This window comes from Triturus cristatus, chromosome 4_1 (genome assembly GCF_964204655.1).
Source record: "Triturus cristatus chromosome 4_1, aTriCri1.1, whole genome shotgun sequence".
In the NCBI taxonomy this organism is placed as follows: Eukaryota; Metazoa; Chordata; class Amphibia; order Caudata; family Salamandridae; genus Triturus; species Triturus cristatus.
In genome coordinates, this window is record NC_140585.1 from 913,429,262 (window position 1) to 913,450,889 (window position 21,628).

At 46.2% G+C, this 21,628-nt stretch overlaps 1 protein-coding gene across 1 annotated transcript in view; it reads right to left on the reverse strand.

The window, feature by feature from the left end:
* IRF5 (interferon regulatory factor 5) overlaps window positions 1–21,628 on the reverse strand; it is a 164,055-nt gene that overhangs the window by 16,201 nt on the left and 126,226 nt on the right. The gene's annotated exons all lie outside the window — the stretch shown is intronic.

The following is a 21,628-nucleotide window of genomic DNA, read 5'->3' on the forward strand; positions in this document are numbered from 1 at the left end:
GTTACGATATTTTTAACTCACCATCACACTAACCCCCACACACCCACACTCACCACTATGGCGTTCCTCTTAAAAGAGGTCTGCTACAGAGCCCTCTCGCGGGGCCCTTGGGGGACTGCAGCGCCAGCCCCACAAGGAGCAAAAACGCCCTATGATGAAGCATGACACCTTAACGGGTGTGTGAGGGCAACTCTACAAATTTGATGAATTTTTCCACTAGCATTTCTATCCAACCTGATACTTATCCACTTGAGATGAGTTACTTTCCATATCAATAACTTCTGCAGCCTATTTGGCCAGCATACCTCTATAGGAACAGTTACCATTTAGTGAATTCCCAAACCCGACGGGTACCATGAGTCACCGTGAACATTGATGAGCTACTCCGGCTAGGACCACACGGGCCCTTGAGTTCTGATATAAGCTCTTGACCCGCTGTAGATACCCATTATCGATACAGATAACCTGCAGAGTACACCACAAAAAAAACACGACAGTCTGTCAAACGCTTTTTTCGCATCTAAAAGGATCATTCAAACCCATAACCCCATATGCGTGTCTGCATCAATCCGTGCTCAAGCAACATTAAGGTGATTAGTGGTACCCTGACCTGGATTAAAGCCATGCTTCTGTGGAGATACTAAATCTTGGATGCAAGTGGTCAGTCTTAATGCCAGCACTTTCACATACATTTTACCATCCAAATTAATTAAAGATATTGGTCGATATGACCCCATTACTTCGGCTGGCTTATCCATTAGAAACATTACAATATTTGGTATAATTCCATGAGACAGGAGTATCCCCCCCATGATCGGTATCCAAGATTACAGTAACACTGGCACCAATATATTGAGGAATGTTTTATAGAACTCCAGCGGTAAGACATCATATTCTGCAGCCTTGCCAGAAGGCAGAGACCTGACAGCCTATTTTAGTTCCTCTATAGTAATCTCACCTTCAATTAAAGCATGCTTTGAGGAGCTCAACCTAGGCATCTTAGCCAATGCTATATACCCCACCAGTTCACTGATAACCAGTAACTGGGTTTCTGTATAGAGTTCCTGATAAAAAAGCAAAAATGTATGACTATGCCTAGGTCCAGGATGCCTGTTGTCTTCCTTATCCTTAATATATTTAACCATGTTCTGATGGCTGGCTTCGGTCTCCCCATACTCAGATGAGGACACCCTCCCAGCCATATATGCATCTGCAGCTTTTGACCTAGGATCCCCCACTGGTACTGCATGTGCGTGTCTCGGTTCCCATTCTAACAGTTCAGCATATATTAATTGTTCTTGCATCTTATGAGATTTGTCTAAACTGGGCAGTAACTCCCTGCACAGAAGCCTTCAAAGTATCCCAGACAATACTAGAGGTGGCAGAGCCTGAATTGATAGCTATACATTTCCTCAGGTGAGCATTCATCTTTTCTTTATGTATTCTAGGCTTAATAGTAGCGATCTAGCAAATGTTCACTTTCAAGGCTCCCTTCGGGAGTCGGAGACATACAATTAAGGCTTCCTGGTTTCCGTTTTTACTGATTTTTACAGATAAATATAGACCGAAAACATTCATTTTCTTGCACGTATTCATGTTTACAAGTGGATAAAAACGGAAATTGGGTTTCTTTTTGAGTAATTCTAAATACAGTCTGCCATGACTGCCAGGCCAATAGATGTGTGGATTAATAGATAAGGGGCTAAAAAAGAAAGGAATTTCAGTAAAGAGGCTTTAACAGCAGTAGATATGCACAAGGCTGATACTGAAATTTGCATATTTTCAAATAAGTGCACTGATTTATCTTCTGCAGGTGTTCACAGCACTGAAACCTGGCAGGCATTGAAGCTTGAGTGCATATTTCTCAGTTAAATAAATGTGGAAATAGACTAATTTCAGCTTAATTTGTCCGCAAAACCCAAAATAAATATGGATAAATATAGCTAAAATTAGCAAAGTATAAATATGGATAAATACAGATGGAAATGGCATAAAAAATACCATAAAACTGGGAGCCCTACAAATAATGTTAACAATAAAGGATTATTATCCAAAGTAATCTTAGGGCATAGCTCAATTCCTGATTTGCTAATAAAGTCCTGTGAAAGAAAAATCATATTAATTCTTGAATAATGACAGTGGGGAGCAGAACAATAGGTGTATTGAGATGTAATCGGGTGCAGCATTCTCCATAAATCTACTAAACCATGCACTCTATTTAGATCTTTGATAGCCTGCCTGGTTTTAATCAGTTTTATTAGTTGTATACAGCTGATAACTCGTAACACAATTAAAATTACTAAGGATCAATAGTACTTCATCCCAGCATGCTAACTCAAAACTTAGCATATCTATCAGCTCAGTGTCATCTATATTTGGACCATGAACAGCGCAGATAGTGATAACATTGCCAACAACACTAATCTGAAAGATTGCCCACCTGCCAAGCGGATCAGATGCAGTATGGATCACTTTACAGTTAAATAAGCAAAGCCTTACCATAATGACCCAACGAATTGAAACCTGCTGTGCAGTTTTAACAATAGTATTGTACCCTAGTTGCCGTAGCACCCCCTTGTCTTTGTATGCTAAATGAGTCTCCACAATACAGAAAATATGGGGCTTATAAAACGGACACCTCCTCTCTGACCAGCTGTCTCTTTAGCAGGTGATTAAGGCTGGCCACATTCCAACATTTATTTTAGACATAGACATAGACAGTAAAAGTACTCCCTGAGCACACAATTCCCACTCTATTCATACCAGCCCGAATATTGATTCTGCAGTTCCCCTTCCTGAACTCCCATCCATTAATAATCCACTTATCATGAAAAAAGACACCACCTAGTAAGCACTTGTGAGAAAGTGGCTCTGTATATACTGTTCCCAAATAGGTACAGGGTGTACAGAGTCCACAGTCCCCAGAGGTTTGGCAGAGGCTAAAGTTAGATATAACCTTACTCTCTAAAGTGGTAGCTTGGTCGAGCAGTAAGGCAGCATCAGAGGACAGTGGAAATCATTTGTTGCACACACTCAGCCAGCAAATGGTCTCACACACTCAATAACTGAACTCTAGGCCAATGGTTTATATAAAAAATGTCTGTTTAATTTTAGAACCAACAATAGGTATTAAAATATACTTTCTCAGAATGAGATGCTTTATAGAAATACTTTAGCAATATGCAATTGACTTTTGTAGAAAGTTACAAGTGGTTGCAATAGGCAACACAATTTTAAACATAATCATGCATTGAGTTCAATGGAAGTTTCAAGTTATTTGCAACAGATTACTTTTAGGATTACTTTTGGGATTCCAGGACTGGATCCTAGATTCAGTCCTGGGTCAGTACTTAGAATCAAGTGATAAAAGTCAACTTAGTTATTGTTATGATTTTTAGACAATATTTTGCTATTTTAAAAGTTGACACTGACTGTTTTCTATGAAATATTTTCTTTGATTCCCTATGGAAGAAAATTAAAGTTGCAGGTATAGTATGTTCTCGTTACTTTTGTAATCCAGTACTGGGTGCCTAGACTCCGGACTGGGACCTTTATCCAAAACAGGTAAGCAATTACGTTTTCACAACTTATACGATTTTTAAAGAATATTTAAAGTTTGCAGAAATCGACATTTAAAAGAAATTTCACAGAAAAACAGTCAATGGTTTCCTACGGAAGAAAATTGGGTTACTGGTAAGTACGGTTGTGAATATTTTTCAGAGTCAGTGCTGGGTACCAAGATACAGCACTGGGAGCTCACCTAATATCAGGTGAGTATTTTCTTTTTCGTTACTCGGCTGATTTTTGGTGAATATTTTAAGTTTTGAAAAGTCCACACTTAGAAGAAATTTCAGGAAAAAACAGTCAATGTTACCGTATGGAGAAAATTGAGTCATCGGCTTTAAGGTAAGTACTCGACTGGCAGAGTCAAGGTTCTGGGCATAGACTCAGGGGTCTCCCAGGGTCAGCTAGGAACAGTTGTTACACCCTCAGCGGCACAGGGGCAGACGGGTGCAGAGAGACTTAGGCCCATTGTTATCCTACGGGAGGCAGGGGGGCCTTGATTGGTGGCTGCTGACTAGCAGGCCACGCGGCTGTGGGAGCTGGGCTTCTGGTCACTTGCCCAGGGCAAATGGGGAAGTAGATAGGTGTAGAGGTTGCACTGCCAGGGCCACTCGGGCTGCTGGGTGCAGGGTGCTTTTGAGCCTTCGGGCGCTCAATTGGTTTCAATGGGAATGCTCCGGTTTAGAAAAAGACTGCAAGCTCAGGGACGAAGATTCTTCAGGTGCCACCACCACTTTGAGAGGTAAGTTGGGTAGTTGAAGGATAGGTAGGTACCCCGGAGTTGGGCACAGGGGGCTGCGGGGCGCAGGGTGCAGGGGAGCCTTTTGGTGTCGGGAAATCTTACCCTCTGTTGATCGCGGTGGGGGGGCACCTGGTTCTGAGGCTGCAGGCGTCGTCAGGAGCGTCGAGGGAAGTCCTTTGGTGCCGGACTCGGGGTCACAGTCGCCATGGGGTCGTTCTTGTGGTCTTTGTTGACTCCGGCACAGGCCAGGCTTGGCGGGTGCAGAGTGTGAAGGGTACGCGGTTCCGGGCTAATGCCAGGGATTAGAAGCAGATTTTGAGTAGAACCTCTACTCATGGGAGTCCCAGGTGCTTAGAGCCAAAAGTTAGCCAGGTCCTCCGGGGTTTGTGAGGTTGCTGGCCACAAGTGAGGCCGGGATGGAGCAGGAGCAGGTTCGAGGGTCGACAGGCCGGTAGGACTGGGGCCAAAGCAGTTGGTGTCTTCCTCTTCTTAGCAGCTGCAGGGCAGGTCTTCTCGCTTCTTGCTCTTCTTTGTATTTCGGAATCTGGGGAAGGAAGGTTCAGGGTGCCCCTAAATACTAGATTTAGGGGCGTTACAGGTAGGTGAAGGGCAGGGACCAATGGGTCCCTGCCCTGGGATGGGTACACCCCCTATCCTGCCTCTCTCCTGTGGGAGGGGAGCAGGAGCCTAGTCCCGATTGGGCAGGGCTTCCCATCTTCAAGATGGCGAGAACCCGGAGATGTGCTTCACCTCCCCTCCCCCACCTGAGGGGTGGGGTTGGCAGGCTCGCACATCCCCTGTCCTTATTTGGGGTTTACGGCCAATCTTCCCACCAGAGTGGGGGGTTGCAGTGGCCAGGGGAAGCTCACAGAGGCGGCATGACTTTGAAGCTTCTCCCTGCCCATCCTGGGGGAGGAGATCTAGCACCTCGCCCAGGATGTGCATTGTTGCAGGCCCAGGAGAGCAGGGGCTCTCCTACCCAGGGGTCCAGCAACATGTCTGCTGTGTGGCAGCCTAGGCAGCCTCTCAGACCAGATGTGGATTGTAAGTTAGATTTCAGGGGGCATCTCTAAGATGCCCTCTGGGGTGCTTGGTACATTGAATCCCACACTGGCATCCGTGTGGGTTTAATGTGCTGAGAAGTTTGATACCAAACTTCTCAGTCTTCAGTGTTGCCATTATGGTGCTGTGGAGTTCGTGTTTGACGAGCTCTCAGCACCATGTACTCTTAAATGGCAGCACTGCACTTACAGGGCCCAGGAATGGACCTGGGTACTGTAGGGGCACATGGCTCCTGCTCCTGTGCCCACACCCCTGGCATAGGGCACCCAGCTAGAGGGGTGGCTGATGTACGCCAGGGCAGTGTAGGTGGTGGGCATGGTACACAGGGATGTGTGCCATCTCGACTCTTCGTTTTGTCTTGTACCCAGACACTCAGCCTGCAAGGGCAGTGTGTGTGTGTTAGGGTACAGGGCCTCTAAGGGTGGCACAATGAGTGCTTCAGCCCTTAGAGGCCTTCCCTGGTCACAAGACCCTGGGTACCATTTACCAGGGGCTGACATGTGGCCAGGGTTTGCCAATTTGGGTTTTAGGTTTTTAGGGAAGGAACATAGGCCCTGGGCACCTGATTGGCAGGAGTCCAGGGCACACTCAGTCAAAGTGCATTCAGCAATTCAGCAACAAGTGGGGGCATAACATGCAAGAAAGATGGCACTTTCTCGCAGCACTTTTTGATGTTTTTTGCCCTAAACCCCCTATATCCACATAAAAACAGCAAACAACCCACCCCCACCTAAAGATCTACGCCACCCCCACACATAGCAAAGGAAAAATCATCCCATACTTGGCTATTAGAAGGAAAAGACAGCCCTGTGGCCCCCCAAGACCCACCCCAGATGTAAAATGGACAAAAAGATTTTCAGTTTCCATACTAAGAAGAACAGAAAAGAAATGAAGCCATAGCAAGCTGTCCAAGAGCAGAAGAAGCAAAGAGAGTAATAAACAGCATTAAATGGCTACCCCCTTCCCACCCAGCTGCTGCTTAGTGGCCACATAGGGGCTCCACTCAGTACCCTCTGGTTTGCCACTGCTGCAGTATGTCCATGGTCTCTCTGTCTGTAAAACAAACCCTGATCTTTCCGCTGCGCTGTATTTTGACCCGTGCACACCAGTCACTTTAAGCAGGTCAGTCATTTGCCTCCATCTTTCATCCATAGTTGGCTTGCAAAAGTCCGAACAGACATAAAAGGATACAGAGTCCAGTTTATTTGGAGCAGAGGGGCGGGTCTTCAAACAGACAGCCTGGCGAAGGAGGGAGTTACACACAAGTCAGTATAGGTTATGGCCTATCCCCCAGTCCTGTAGATTTAAATCCTGCAGATACTGGAAGTCTATGTATGTTTTGGCTCTGGCAATCCCTCTCAGACAAATCAGGAAAAGCCTGTTACAAAAGGCTCACTACATATGGCCGTGCATCAGCACCCTCTTTGATCCCCAGAACCCGGAGGTTGTTCCGCCATTGGCGATTGTCCAAATCTTACAACTTTAGTTCTGTAAATGAGATCTGGTTTTGGTACTCCTTAACTGCCTCCTTGGCCTCAGCAACTCTCTGCTGAAGATCCCTTATCTGTGATGACAGAGCAGACACTTTTCCAGCCATTTCTGTGACCATTTACTGCAATCAGGAGTTATCCGCTCTAACTTCTGCATAGTGCTGAAAAGTCTTGTATCTGTGAGTCTCAATCAACTACAAAATTGAGGTAAGAGAGTGCGCACATGACTCACAGGCCTCGGCTATTGAGTCACTCAGGCTATTCAAGGGCATCTCAGAGGGATGAATCTTTTTCCACGCTTGTTGAGCGGCTTGAGCCAGACTGAGTTACTGGGCATGTTGTTAAACCAATTTCAAGATTCTGTACAGATATTGCTTCATCGTGATTCAAGATACCCTTAGTACCACTGAGCTGTGGGAAAACAGGGCTATTCGTAGGCGTCTTTCCTTCAGTACAGACTGCCTCCTCCACCCTAGTGATACCCAAGATCCAGGTCGCTGCCTAATGCACCTTCCCGCAAGCAGAGGTGGTCTTCTTCTAAGACATTTTAATCGGCCATTGCTTCAGCATGCCTCCCTTCAAATTAAAATATGACCCTGCAGAATCTATAACCAACGTGGTATTTGAGGGGTGTATACCAGTAACAGGTTCTCCTTGCAAGTAAGAAGTGGCCTCTAGATCTCCCACAGATATTGGTGGAATCACCAGGCAATCTGTACTAGAGAGTCCACGGAGAGAACAGGTTTCGATCTCTGTAGCCTCAGAGACAACAGGGCAATCATCAGCCAAACAGTTGCTGTTTGTTACGAAATCATTATAGGCAGCCTCATTCTCAGAGGTGGGTACTGCTTTGCCCTGCAGGTTTCCTTCGCAGCAGTTACAATGTAATCCAGTAAACTACTACCTCAAACAGAGGAGACAGAAGCAGCATTGAAAGTCTACCAAATTCCTTTTTACCGATAGCGTCCCTGACCTGCTCCAAGACCGGCGAGGTTAAGGCCACAGATGAGACTGCAGCATCTTCTGAAGCAGCAGCCACGTCCACAGGAGCCCCCATAGTTGGCAGGGACTGACAGGTAAGCAGGGACAACACATGGAGGCCAATCAATAATGAAGATAAAGTGCCCTCATTGTGCACCCCGGGGGAGCTGTTTCCTCTGTTTGTGCCTTGCCCCCCAGCTAGAGAGGCATTTCTGCGGCTGCCGCGGGTGACTGCAACCCTTGGAGACGCCATCAGAATGGATCGAGTAGACCAAGTAAGTATAGTTTTCACTGACTAGAGTTTGTGCGCAAGCCGAACTGAGCAGGTAGGTGGGAACATCTAGCCAAGTATTTAGTCTTTTGTTGGCTGTGTAATGTTGTGGGCCCTGAGCCCACATGCCACTAAAATCACGACACGGACACTGGGTGTCTACTTAGCTAACTGGTCATGAGCATGTGCACCCCGGCCCTTTTATTTGCAGGGTCACGTCACTCGTGACACCTGTGATGGATGGGTGTGGGGTGCAAGTGTATTTAGCTTTCAAGGGAGTGGCTGGTAAAACAATTGCCTGCTGAGATACTAGAACGTGCCCAGCAGATCACTACATTCTGCTCAAACACTTTATTGGAACAAAAACAAACACCAGTCCAACATGTGGGAGTAAATAACAATCAAATAAACACCACAGGAACTATCAGCCTCCAGAATTGTGCAGCAGGAGAATAGCGGACATGGGGCCGATGACACGGACTGCAGTAGGACATCTTCACTTGCACTCATAATTTAACCTGAGTTGTTCAAGACACGAATGCTGGCTTAGAGATGTCAGCCGCTCTCTGGCAGCATACCAGTGAAAACATGTCCATTGATTTGAAGGTGCTCCATTCCATTGACGTCGAGGATGATCTGTGGTGGGTTCTAACAGTTCATAAAACAGGGTGCGTCATGAGCGTGGTTGGAGTCCATGGTAAACATTCACAAACGTGTTGCCTGATCAACTGAAATCTCCATTAGATGACTTTGCTGTTTCCTGGAGTCCATTGGTGGGGCAGTATCAAGTACAACTCTCCCACCTGGGGGGAGGCCCCTTGTCTGGGTTGTCACGGGGCTGCTTTTGGGCTGCGCTTGGCCTGCGTGTGTGCCAACGTGGGGGCAGCTGCAAGACCACCGAGGAGCTAGTGCCTAGTCGCTTGCACAAACCTCAGGGGGTCGATGGATCCTGGTCAATACGTGCTCCCGCAGCCAGAATTCGGATGTAAGTCACGTTAGCGGGTAGTTTCTGGTTCTTCTGGTCAGCTGGTATGGCAATGGTGTAGGACTCCAGTCCACGTGTTCGGTACTCTCAGGATGGTCTTGTTTGACACACTTGACAAAGGCTGGCGTGATGGCATTGCCAGCCGTGTGGTACATCTGGATGACATTTGGTGATGACTTGCTGTGATGGTTGCAGGCCTTCATTCTTAAGTCAATCACCGGGAGTGGGGATGGCCAGGCACTTTCATTTCCTTTGGTGAGGCATCTGCATCCTTATGCTTGGATGTCTTGGGTTACTGATCTGTCAGTGACAGTGGCGTGATGGACACACTGAGAAGCGTGACGCAGAGACTAAGGTCTGTGCATGCTTGCGGCTTCCTCTCAGTCTCCCGCTTGGCGGTCACCAGGTCATTCTCGTGTTGTGTCACTTAGTTAGCTTGCTGTTTGTGTGTCTGGATGCACTCCCTCCGCAGCTGGAGTTTTTTTCAGCTTTTAGGCCTGGCCTGCCACACCATTCCCTGCTGAACTTGTTCAGTCATCCGGTTCCTAGTGTCGACCAGCCGGTCACACTTCCATATCTTCTGCTGGGTGCGGTGGCATGCACATGGCAATGATGATGTGGTTGCCATTAGACCTGGACGACAGGTAATGAGGATTCACTTGGAGTAAGGATGATGAGAGGGACTTTGCAGCCAAGTGTTTTTGCTGGTGTTGTTCTTCTCCCGTGGCAGCTGCATTCGCAAGCACGGATGCAATTTGACTAAAACTGCTGACTCTCAGAAACTGATGGTCACACTTGGAAGCGTAGGGGGAGAGACGCGGGTTGCGTTTGCTTTCGGCTTTCATGTGGTTCTCCCATTGAGCTGTCTCCAGTTCCGTTGCTCCGCCTTGGTGGCTGTTTTGTTTCAGCGGCTGTACTCGTGGCTTGTAGTAGTGCGAATCCTCGTACTTCCCCCCCCCCCCCCCCTTGTTATTCTCTCCAGTGCACCCGTGTTCATCCGGTTCTTCCTGGTGAAGGGATTGTCACTCTTCTTTTCAGTTCTTCCTCCGGATGTAGTGGCATGCACCATCTTCCAAGCAAGCCAACACGGCCTATCAACATTCAATGGTCTTTGGACTATAGAGGCATAACTTCAGTCGCTCTCCTCTCTTCTCCCTCCTGGGTGCCACTTGTCTCGTGTGTACCCTCTTCAGGGAGCTTCTTGAAACTCCTACTTCGGGTGTTCCTACTTCTGGGAATGGTTTCCACTGGAAGCAGGGAGCAGTGGTAGTGGCTTGCCACTTGTAGTGTGCAACTCTCCTCTTGACTGTATTGGGCCACTGGCGACTCCATCTTGAGGCAGTGTGGAGGAGGACACTTTCATGATGTGGCATCGTGCCACATTCTCCTCACTGTGTTGTGGTGGTGGCAGATTGCTACTTGGGGATGTTCGGCTCTCCTCCTGCCTGTAATGGGCCGATGTACGACGTAGTCTTACGGCAGTGGTGGAGCACTTCCTTGCTTGTCTCTAGCCCAATGAGGGGCGGTGCTGGTGCAGTGGAGGTGTAGAGGCTTTCCCTTCTGCATTCGGCCCATGCTAGGCTTTTACTCTCCTCTTTTCTCCCATGGAATGCTGGTTGCCTGGCAGGCAACCAGGATTTCCATGTACATGATGTAGTCTGTTGTAGGGTGCAATCAGTCTGGCTTCCTGTATGCCTGTTCTTCTTTTCTTGTGGAGGCGGCAGGCAAACGCTAGAGGATGGGTGGTGCCATCTTTACAAGTGATGTGGTGGCAGACAGTCGCTGGGCGTTATTCATGCTGCGCACAGTGGTGCTGGTGGTGTGCTAGATGTCTAGCAGGGTTTTTTGCTCAGTCCTTCTCCTCAATAGAGAATAGGCAGTCCACTTGGCCTGACACTTTTATGGTTGTGGGCTACTGGCTGCAATTGCAGTAAGCAACAAAGTCTTTTCTAGCTAGCTGTGGCTGTAGATGGCCATCCTAGCTTCTCATTCTTTTTTGTGGGTGGTGGGCAGTACTGTATGAATGTCTCAGTAGGCACAGCAGTTGTCATAGGTTCTGTGTGCGAGGTGCACTGGGGCTTGTTCTCTGCGTTTTACTGTGTACGGGGCTTTGTTTTCTTGTTTGGCAGCTCAAGGTGTGGTGTGGCCACCAGGTGGCATCGTGGGTGGTTTCAGAGAGGCCATGGCAGCTTTCCTCGTGCTGTGTGCCCATTTGGCTCTCTCAGGTACTGCTAGGCTGTAGGTGCCTGTGTGGGACGTTGTACAGTGCAGTTTGATCGTAGGCCGCTAGGTGGCACTGCAGTGGTAACGGCAGCCTTCCTTAATTGCTGCGTGGACGTGGGAGATGCTGGTGCCAGTGGGGGCACGCAGATGCTGGTGCGACGGAACAGCCACTATACGGTGTTGCAGCTATCCCTATCTGAGGCCGAGGGCAGCTGCACTTAGGCTGCGGACCCACGTGGGCGGATGTGTAGAAGATTGCTAGGGGCATTCGGTGCAGTTGCGGCTTCAGGACGCCTGCGGTCCATGCAGGCCCAGTCCGATGCCTGGCGGAGTGTCGCACCACCAGTCGGTAGCCCACGCAGATGGTGGAGGGCCACACCCCAGGCTGCGCCGACTCTCTCCGGCACCACACTGTTCACCACCTGATATAAGGTAGGTGCGGCCTCAGGACGTCTGCTGCAGGGGTTGGTAGTGTCCCTCTACGCTGCATGATATGCAGGCACACTTCACAGGCCTCTGATCTCCTGCTTGGGCACCATTAGGCAACCACTGTCCTGGTCAAGTGTGCCGCTTCCCATCACAACACTTCCACATCATGTGGAGAGGTGACAGGTGGCATCAGCAGTCACCTCTGCAGGCAGCAGTCACACCTCACTAGTGCATCAGCTTGCAGGAGACATCAATGTGCAATTGCTTCACCTTCCTTTCCCTCCCAGGCAGATGGCATCTGGTGGAGTCCCTGATGGGTGCTTCTGCAGGTGGGGGGGGCTCTCTGCAGACCACTTGCAGCTGAGGAGGTGAGGTGATTGCAGGAGCTCTGCTGGGACATGAAGTGTTTGCAGAGGGTTTTCATGTGCCTTACTGGGAGGTTGCTCCTCTTCTTGCTGGAACGAATGGCAGACCGCTCGGGCAACTTACTGGCACCGCACCGGGTTTGGGCATGTTTGACATGGGCCCTGTCCTACCTGGGGGCTGCAGCCTGTGCTTTGCAGACGGTAAGATTTTGAAGATGGGCCGTTTCCATTCACTCTTCCTTCTGGCAAAGCCGCAGTTTACCCCCTTTGTTGGGGCAATGTGCCCACTTTGACGGGTGAACAGCAGCGGCCATGGTTGTGGAGCTCTATCACCAACTTCACAGCTGAGAAAGGCAGGCGGCGCGGCACGGCATAGTGTCAGAACCTCTCGTCGCCATTGCAGTGTTGTGTGCCCTGGGCCCACATGCTACTAAAATCACGACACAGACAATAAGTATCTACTTAGCTAACTGGCCATGAGCACATGCACCCTGCCCCTTTTATTTGTAGGGTCACGTCATTCATGAGGCCTGTGATGTATGGGTGTGGGGTGCAAGTGTGTCCAGCCCTCGAGGGAGTGGCTGATAAAACAAGTGCCTGCTGAGACACTAGAACGTGTCCAACAGGACACTACAGGCTACATACTCAAAAGCGATGCTTTCAAATCTTCCACACGTGGAAGAGGGAAACATCTTCCATTAGTAAAAAAGGAGAAAGGAGACAGCACAACATGGCAACCTCAGCCCGCCGCAAAAACAACAGTTGATGGACAGAATACAGAACAATGTCATACATTCACCCCAGTACAGAGATCTGGGCCTAAATCCATCATTTTTTTGCTCACCATGCCATTCCAGTTTGAACCCAGCCATATGCAAATCAGTCTTGACCCTGTGCCTCATGGGAACAGTCCAGCCCAAACTGCCAAGCCAGGTCCTCCCTGGACTGGAAACAAGCATCCTAGGACTGGTTTTGGGGTTTCACCCCTCTTCAGCCAGGATAGCTTGATTCCAGTGGCATGGAGAGCACGGGACCCACGTCTGGGCATACCAGTCCCACTCGGGGTGACAAATGCAAAAACAACAGTTGATGGACAGAATGCAGAACCTCAGCCCGCCTCCATCTTTTTTCCCAACCCCCAGCTTCAGACTTAGCAAATCATAAGGATTAGTAAGTGGGCATTTACTAATGTTTTCAAGCCTGTCCCTGAGCTGCGTGAAAGTTCAGAGAAGAGAAGGAACATCGATCAGATCTGGACAGTGACGGTATGTGTGACCAGTAGGATTGGGAAGCCGAGAGCTCACAGCATGTTTTCCCACATGCTGTCAAATATTACAACCTGTTATTCCATACCCTCATTATGTAGTTTTGTCTATAATTTCAGGGTTAGCAATTAAAAGCAGTTAACACTGCAATAATGCTTATAATAACCTATTTGAAATGCACCATTTTCCATTTTTTAACTTAACTGCATTTCAAGCCATATTTTCCCCTTGAACAGGTTTTTGAAGCCTGATGGCCTTACCAGGATACTCCATTGCAACTAAACTACCAGACACAATATGCCAGGGGTCTCCAACCTTTTCTGTAGTGATAGCTACTTCTGCTGAAGGAAAGTCTTCCCGAGCTACTAGCAAATTTTATACCTGTAAAATAGTGACTACAACTACACTATGACCACCCAAAGCAAGATTTTCAGTAGTTACCACCCAAGTATACCAAGTGCGGTTACAAGCAGAAATGCTGGGAGAAACTTCTTCAGGACGGGGGGGGGGGAGGGGAGGCAACCTAGGGTGAGGTACAGTCAGGATACAGCCCCTGGGGAAGACCCGCCTGCAGAGGATATAAATTACCCTCATTGCACCAGGGTCGAAACGTCGACACTCTCCCCCAGTGGGCCTTTACCCCATATCATCCCAGCCTGACTTTTCACAGATGAATGTTCTGTGCCCATCAGAAAATCATGAAATGAATATTTGTAAATCGATTAGGGACTGGCCTATCTGTAAAACCGGTGCCACTATGAACCACGTCCAGTTTTACTAAGGATACCAGAATGTGTAATTGATTGGTTGTTGAATGTGCCTTTTGGATTCCCCTCCTTTATATCTGTCCTGCCTCATGAGAACTTTCCTTTTCACACTCCCCTTGGAGCAACCTCTTGCTCTATTTGGAGCATTGAATATGGTGATCTGTTATAAAAGTAACTAAATAATAAAGTCACTATTGGAGCGATATTTTGTGCCTTTGTGTCTTTTGAGGATATACTTGTTTGCATTGTAAAGAAAATGGTGGTACATTAAGGATACAATGCTAATTCTATATGTAACGGATGCCCTTTGACTAATGAATGTTTTTCATATCTGAATTGTAGCTTTAAAGAAGTCTAGGACTTTTGTTTCCTATACCAATCTATACCCAGGTCCGTGGACAATTGTAGGTTACCCCATTATATCATAATGGATGGATGGATAGCACCACGGATGCCTGGATTATGCCAGTAATGCCCACTATTATACTAGGGCCACAGTTGTCCCAAGGCTGGAAACCAGAAGGATTAGGGATAAGACCACATATCAGTCATGACCATTAATATGCCAGGAATAGGTACATATAGGCCAGTCATGCTCAGAGTAGGTCTAGGATGGCTGCCAGCATACCACAACTAGACCAAAAATACTGAAATAGTCAAGGATTACCATAATTATGCCATTGGCACTATTATGTCAGGAATGGACACAATTATGCCAGATATAACACTCTTATGATGGGGCTAGCATATATATTTGGGGGTTCTTGCCACCAGGCATAGTTTCAGGAAGCAATAGTGTTTATTATGGGCACACACATAAATGTTGATGAATCTCTTAATTTTCTCTGGTCTGCATCATACCCTGTTATCCTCAGGTCTTGAGCTGATCATGCATCTGACACATTTTCACTGACTCCTGCAGTCCCACACTTTGGTGAGTCAGCACTGATTACAGCTCAGGCTACTGCTGCCATACTGTTTTGATGATGCACTCTTCACTCACATGTCGAGATTGATAAAGGAGGGACTGCAACATTGTCAATCTCATTGTGGTTTAATTATATTAAGATTGGATACAGACTGTCATGTAGCAGATCCTACAAGCTGGCACAGTGTGTGTTTGAGTGTTAGTATGAGTTACTGTGATAAGTTTGGCTGGCTGTCACTCTTAGGGTCTTGAGATGATCAGTGCTGCCTTCTTTAATAGGCACCTACTCTGAAATTGATACTGGGCTTGACTTCACCTCAGAGAACTACTTTGAAGATACTGGTGAGCTACCAGTAGCTCCCGAGCTACTCGTTGGAGACCCCTGCAATATGCATACTTATCAACGCTTGCACTTGTCACAGTAGACATCATTCTGGGCCTGCTGCCTACTACATCACACTGACGACTCTTTCTCCCCTACCTTTATATTTTTGTGCTTCCACTTATACCAGAATTTTGTCCACCTAGGGCACAGATCTCATAATGCCATTTAGTTTCCCCCAGTAGAACAAACCCAAATACTAGATTTCACTGCTTCCTGGATGAAAACCCGCTTGATTTTTACTAATTTCAAAAGCCTCCGTAAAAATACCATTGACTCGTTCCAATTACTCAATAGCTTGGGATGGTACTCAATGTCTTGTAAAGTTTAGTAAAACACATTGCTTTTAAATTTGTTAATGGATATGGTCACAAGGTAGAGACATCGTTATGGTCACGGTTGGTCAGGGGAAACATCAACTGACACTTTGTCGCAAACACTTATCACTCACTCTCTGGTGGAAACAGCAAGGGATTTCAACTTCAATCGCTTGCACTAATAATTTACTAAGACTGGCATGTAATGCATGTTTTCTGACATCCCACTCACACGCGACATAAAAGCCAAACCCAAGTTTCCTAAAGACCCTCTGAAAATTCAAAAGGAATCAGGAGACTGGTCCTTCCCATATACGACATCTGCCAGACGACACAACTTTGTACATACATTTGAAACTTGGTATCCAGTTCTGGCCACCAGCAGCCCCAATGTAACTTCTTGGTGCGTTTGATACCTAGATGACACCCATCGGCTTAAGGACTCTATCTGGATAGTAATGTCAGAGAAGTCCCCTTGCAAGCATCAGTTATATTCCAGCATATGCTCCGTTTACAAGCCATTTAAAATGAACTCCTTAATGTGCCCGTATGAAGCATCCTCGTCACGTGCAAATCTTCATCAACAATAGCAATCGCCAGTTATTGCTCCAGTCGATATTGCCCCCAAATCCACCAGTGCCACGAACAAATTTCAACCATCTGAAGAGATTGTGGTCCCATAAGCGAGTTACCTTCTTACTAACGGTTACACCTGTTCTGAAAGCAAACTCATTCATTGTAGCTGTCAATCGAAACTGCCTCCCATACAGATTTAGTAAACCTCCATTCATCAAGGGACATTAGTCTGCACTAAAGGGCATATGTACCAGACTGGTGGCGCAGGGCAGCGCAGCAGGTCACAGGGAAAGGTCAGGAATGCACCGTATTTATCCAATGCAGTGCATTCCTGGCCTTTCCCCGGCGCTGGTGCTGTTTCGCCAGCCTAGCGCCAACGCGGGCAACCTTGCACCATGATGCAATGGTGCCTGTGTGGTAGGCAGGATTGTTTTAGTGCTGGAAGGCGCACCTTCCTGCACAAAAACAATCCATAGAGGAATGCAGCACACAAAGGGAAAAAAAACTAGGAGAAATAAAGATATGGCGAGCTACACTCACTAAACGGATTGTCACTTCATTCACTGGAATGGGCAGAACGGTCACTATTCTACTCACTCTTTGTACTTTCTCCTTTCACTTTAAGCTCTTCCTCATTCTCTTAGGTTCTTTGAATCTTGGTTTCTTCAACCGGCATGTTTGTTAAGATACAACTTTGCACTCCATCATGATGTTGTTCATCAAGATGTTTTTATGCAATATACTTAATGTATACAGCTAGTTCTTCATTATACTTTTAATTTCCTGTTTTTCCCGGTAAATAAGAGACCGGTTATTATATAATTCGATGAAGCAGACGGATGTTAATTCATTGTATATATGCTTGTTGTAGATTTCCCCTGACGAAGGGTGCATGTCACACCCGAAATGCATTGGGAACAATTATCTTCAAGTTTTTACTATAAAGCAACGTAACATGAAGTTCATGACTCTTCAATGAATTGTGCTTTGAGCATTGAACTACGCTGGATTGAAACCACGTCATTATGTTTATGCAAATGTTTATCAGTTAACTGCAGTTCATATTGTTTACTTGACGAAGTTATCTTATACCTGTTCTCAACATAACGTAGAATGATATTAAATACACTCGAGGCAGAGTGTTTCTTTGGTAGTGCAGACTTTGTCTAGGACAGGTCGTCTTAGAAATAATCTTCTTTCAGAATTAGCGGTTTGGTAGAACCACTACAAAGACAGCACACCCACACAGATTAATTTGTATAATATTTCTAAACTGGATCAGTGGTATTGACTAGAGTGCATCATAGCCGATACATCACACGAGTTATATGGGGAGGCATATCTTTATGGCTCATTCCCAGGTTTACCAGGTTTGGTAAATCTGAGAATGTGTAAAAAAACTGAGATTTGCGTGGGAACACCCACCACAACACACATGGAATGCCTCCTTTGTGCAGAGTAATGCAACGCAAAGATTTGTGATGCGTTACATTAATCCATATTTATGTAGCCATTCAAAGCCACGCAAAGTGGCTTAACTTGGCTTCCTAAGTATGACTTGGAGCTATGTGTTGTGCATGTACCACGTTGTGTGGTGCAAGCATGATGCAAGGCCCTCGTAAATATGCCCCTAAGTACAGGTCTATATTGGCTGTAGACTGATAGAAATGTATTGTACCACTGAATAGCCCCTGCACAAGCATGCAACTCACATTCTATCAAAGAACATTTACATTTTGCCTTCTGCAGAGTACGAAGTGTTCGGGTAATAGTTCCTGTTTAACCATCGATTGCGTTAATTACTGTTCCCATGCTATGATCACTGGAATCAGCTGACAAAATTGACTGGAAACGCTAAATAAAGGACTGCATAGCTACAGCTTTGGCTAAATCTTCTTGAAAATGCTCAGAATTGCCTGTGCAAGCATCATTCCACAGATATTAAGCACGCTCTAGGACAATTTTAATCAAGGTTTCAATTTTTTCAGTAAAATCAACAGTACATTAAAAAATAAAATCAAATATGCCTAAATATGAGATACGTTACTCCTTCTTTTAAGAATAGTGAAATGGAAATCTAGTGTGTGTCTGCGGCTGGGTGCCCAATTGGATGTAAGAATCCCTATTAATGTATTTGTTTTGCACAGAAGACAACATATCACCCTTAGTTACATTCAGGGAACCTGTAGATGCCATGGATAAAAGCTGGGCTCAGGGGATGGGGCTGGACTCTAGCGACTACAATCAATCTGGACTTTCTTCATCGAATATGGCACCTTCAAAGTTCTCATCTTGTGGCAAGTTCAGCCTACTCAAGGTTTGCGGTGCCCTGTGTGTTTCAGTTGTCAGTCAGAGTGAGATGTAGACGATAATCAAACTCCGTGAGGGAGATTATGGCCTTCTAAATGCGATAGTTGGTTCTATTATGGCAACATAATGACATGTAAACAACAGCATTCTTCCACTTTTAGTGGTGCAGGTGATATTAAGGGACAGCCTGGAATCGTATTCATTAGTTTCAACCTACTATGGCATAGCAAGGATATGTATATCGGGCTTCTGTGGGTGGATGCGCCCCAGGTCTTGGGTGGCCATGTCTCTAGTATTTAACTCCTACTTTCACTTAAAGCCAGAGAATTATTTTAGAGTTGCCATGGTAAGACCCTGCTGTCTTAGATCGAGGCACAGCTGGTTACCTGTTTTTAGTCTGCATTTTACATTACTCTCTGCAATTCCTGCAACTGAATTCTGGCTTTCCATTGTACAGGAGAATTCTATGCACATATCTGAAAGGAGCTGTGACCTGGTAGGTTCCAAGCGGTAGTTGGATTGGAACAGTGTGTGGGGGGGGGGGGGGGGAGGGGGGGGTGTATCTTCTTGAGCATAACTACACCGAAGTTAATTCCCTTAACCACCAGATTTAACTGGACCATAAGGGGCCTAGGGAGCGTTGGAAGGGTTTACATCAAATTAGGTCCGACATTTTTTACTTTCTATAAAGGGTTGGGTCTTAGTCGTATGAGCATTGCCATTCAAAGGGCATGCCACTACTGTGTTTGCCACCAATCAGAGGTACCTCTTTTGTTGACCCAATCAGGCACACTAACCTTTCCTTCATCTAGAAATATAAATGGTTCAGACAAACCATGGCCTCAATCAAGTTCTCAAACACACTCCTGCCAGAGGAGGATCGGTGTATAGGTCGCCTAAAACTAAATGGCATGACTTTCAGTAAACCACACAATGACAACCTGAATTATATTAACTGAAGATAAAATGGAGGAAACCTTGGACATCATTAATATAAAAGAGGAGATGGAATGAGGCAAGACAGAGTCCTCAATCTATCATTACATTTCTCCTCACATGGGGAAAAGAGGCCGAATGGGATCCCAAGAGTTGTGTATTTGCTGGTCAGTAGAAGTGACAGGGAGCTTAGAGGCCACACACTTGTAAGACTGGAGCAGTGCCTCCTGTGTTCGGGGTGCACTAGTAGAATACGTGAAGTTGGGGCTCTGCAACATGTCTGCATCCTTCTTGGAATGGGAGTGACTTTCAGCCGCTTCAGCTCTCGCAACTGTCCAAATCCCAGAAGTGAGAAGGTCAGGTGGATAATAGTAAAAAGGTGAAAGCAGTGGACTTGAAAGAAAGGATCAAAACACAGGGAGGGGAAAGATGAGCAGCAAAGAAAAAAAACAGGGCTGTAGCGCACGTTCAAAGAGTGTTAGAACTTGGAATGACGTCCCCCTGAAAGTTACATTGGAAAAAAACTAGCGAAATGGTGAGTCACGCAGATGTTCAGCTTATTTAGAGAAATAAAAATAAACCACCCCAGTGTGTAGGGGCATGGCACATCAGAACAAAGTCTATCTGAAGGTCCTCTCTTAAGTGGGCGAGTGGGCACAGAGTATTCAGAAACTGCTAAAAGTGGGCTTGTGTTTAGTGGCATTGGTAAATTTATCGACAGCCTATGACTTCTGAAAATACAATCCTCCTGAAGCAGAATTACCATCCTGTACTGCGATTCCTGTATTTCACTACAAATTGCTGATTCATTTTTATACTGTCCTTTTTACCTTTGAAGTTGACGTAAGCCTACCTTGTGCTCAAAATATGGTGTAGTTTTAATTCCAGCCAAACAAAATATAAGAACTGGCTAGATAGAGAGGAAACTGCAAGGGAGAAGTTAGATTTGAGTGGGCAGGCGTATCATCAGGGCGGTGGCATGACCTACTGGGAGAAAGCGTGCTAGCGGAAGAAAGTAGTGTCCAGAAGAGAACATGCGTTGGCGGGCGTATGGCCCAGCGAATGCAAGTGTGGTTTTGGGGAGCATGTGAGGTCAACAGAATGTGTTGTGTCATGGTAGGAAGTTATATGGGCTGATGGCAAGAAGTAGCCATTGGTCAGAGGAAAGTAGAAGTGGTATGGTCTGAGAAAGAAATAAGTCCTTGAAAGAGGCATGTGTTGTAGTGTGGAGAAGAAAGATGGTTACTTTTGGCAGAAGCTCCAATTGTTTTTTTTTCATGAAGTGTGAATTCAATACCCATGAGGGCCTCCCAGCAGACGTAGCAGAGAGGAATTCAAAACCTGAATTCAGAAAGGGACTGAGACAAAACCATTGTTGAACACCACCACGAAAGCGATGAAAATGCAAAGACAAAATATTTTCCTGTGACAAGTAGACAAAGACAGGTTCTTGTTAAATAGACCCAGAGGCTCTTTTCTGTCATCAGCTTCTAAGGTCTATGTTTCTATGCTCAGGTGTTGGATTTCCATCTTCAGCTGCCTGCATCACCACTATGTCTCTCCGTTGTTCAATGTATTGCCTTGTACAGGGTTAACCGATGCAAATGCATGACGATTATTAGCTACATTGGGCAGATGCTGTATGTTCCTGCCTCTGTACAATGCATAACCAGAACGACTTGCAGTCACTCGGTATTGTGAGGGCTACTGTGTGATACTTGGCCATAGCTACTGTAGGGTGCAGCCTGTTTATGGCCACAGCAGATCTACTGAGACAGACTACAGGCAGTACCATATTACGTACTGTATTTATTAAGAAAGTTACATGAGCAGATACTTTTGGACAGCTTAGATACAGGATACATTATATATGCATGTTTTTGCAGCTACACTCCCTTGACCAAGTCATTAAATAAAAAGAGAAAAAATAATTTACAAAATAACTTAGAAGACTTTGAGGATTGATTTTCACTGGTGTGATATCTCGAATAGACAGAGATTGACTGGACTATTGCAAATTAAGGAGGTTCCCCAA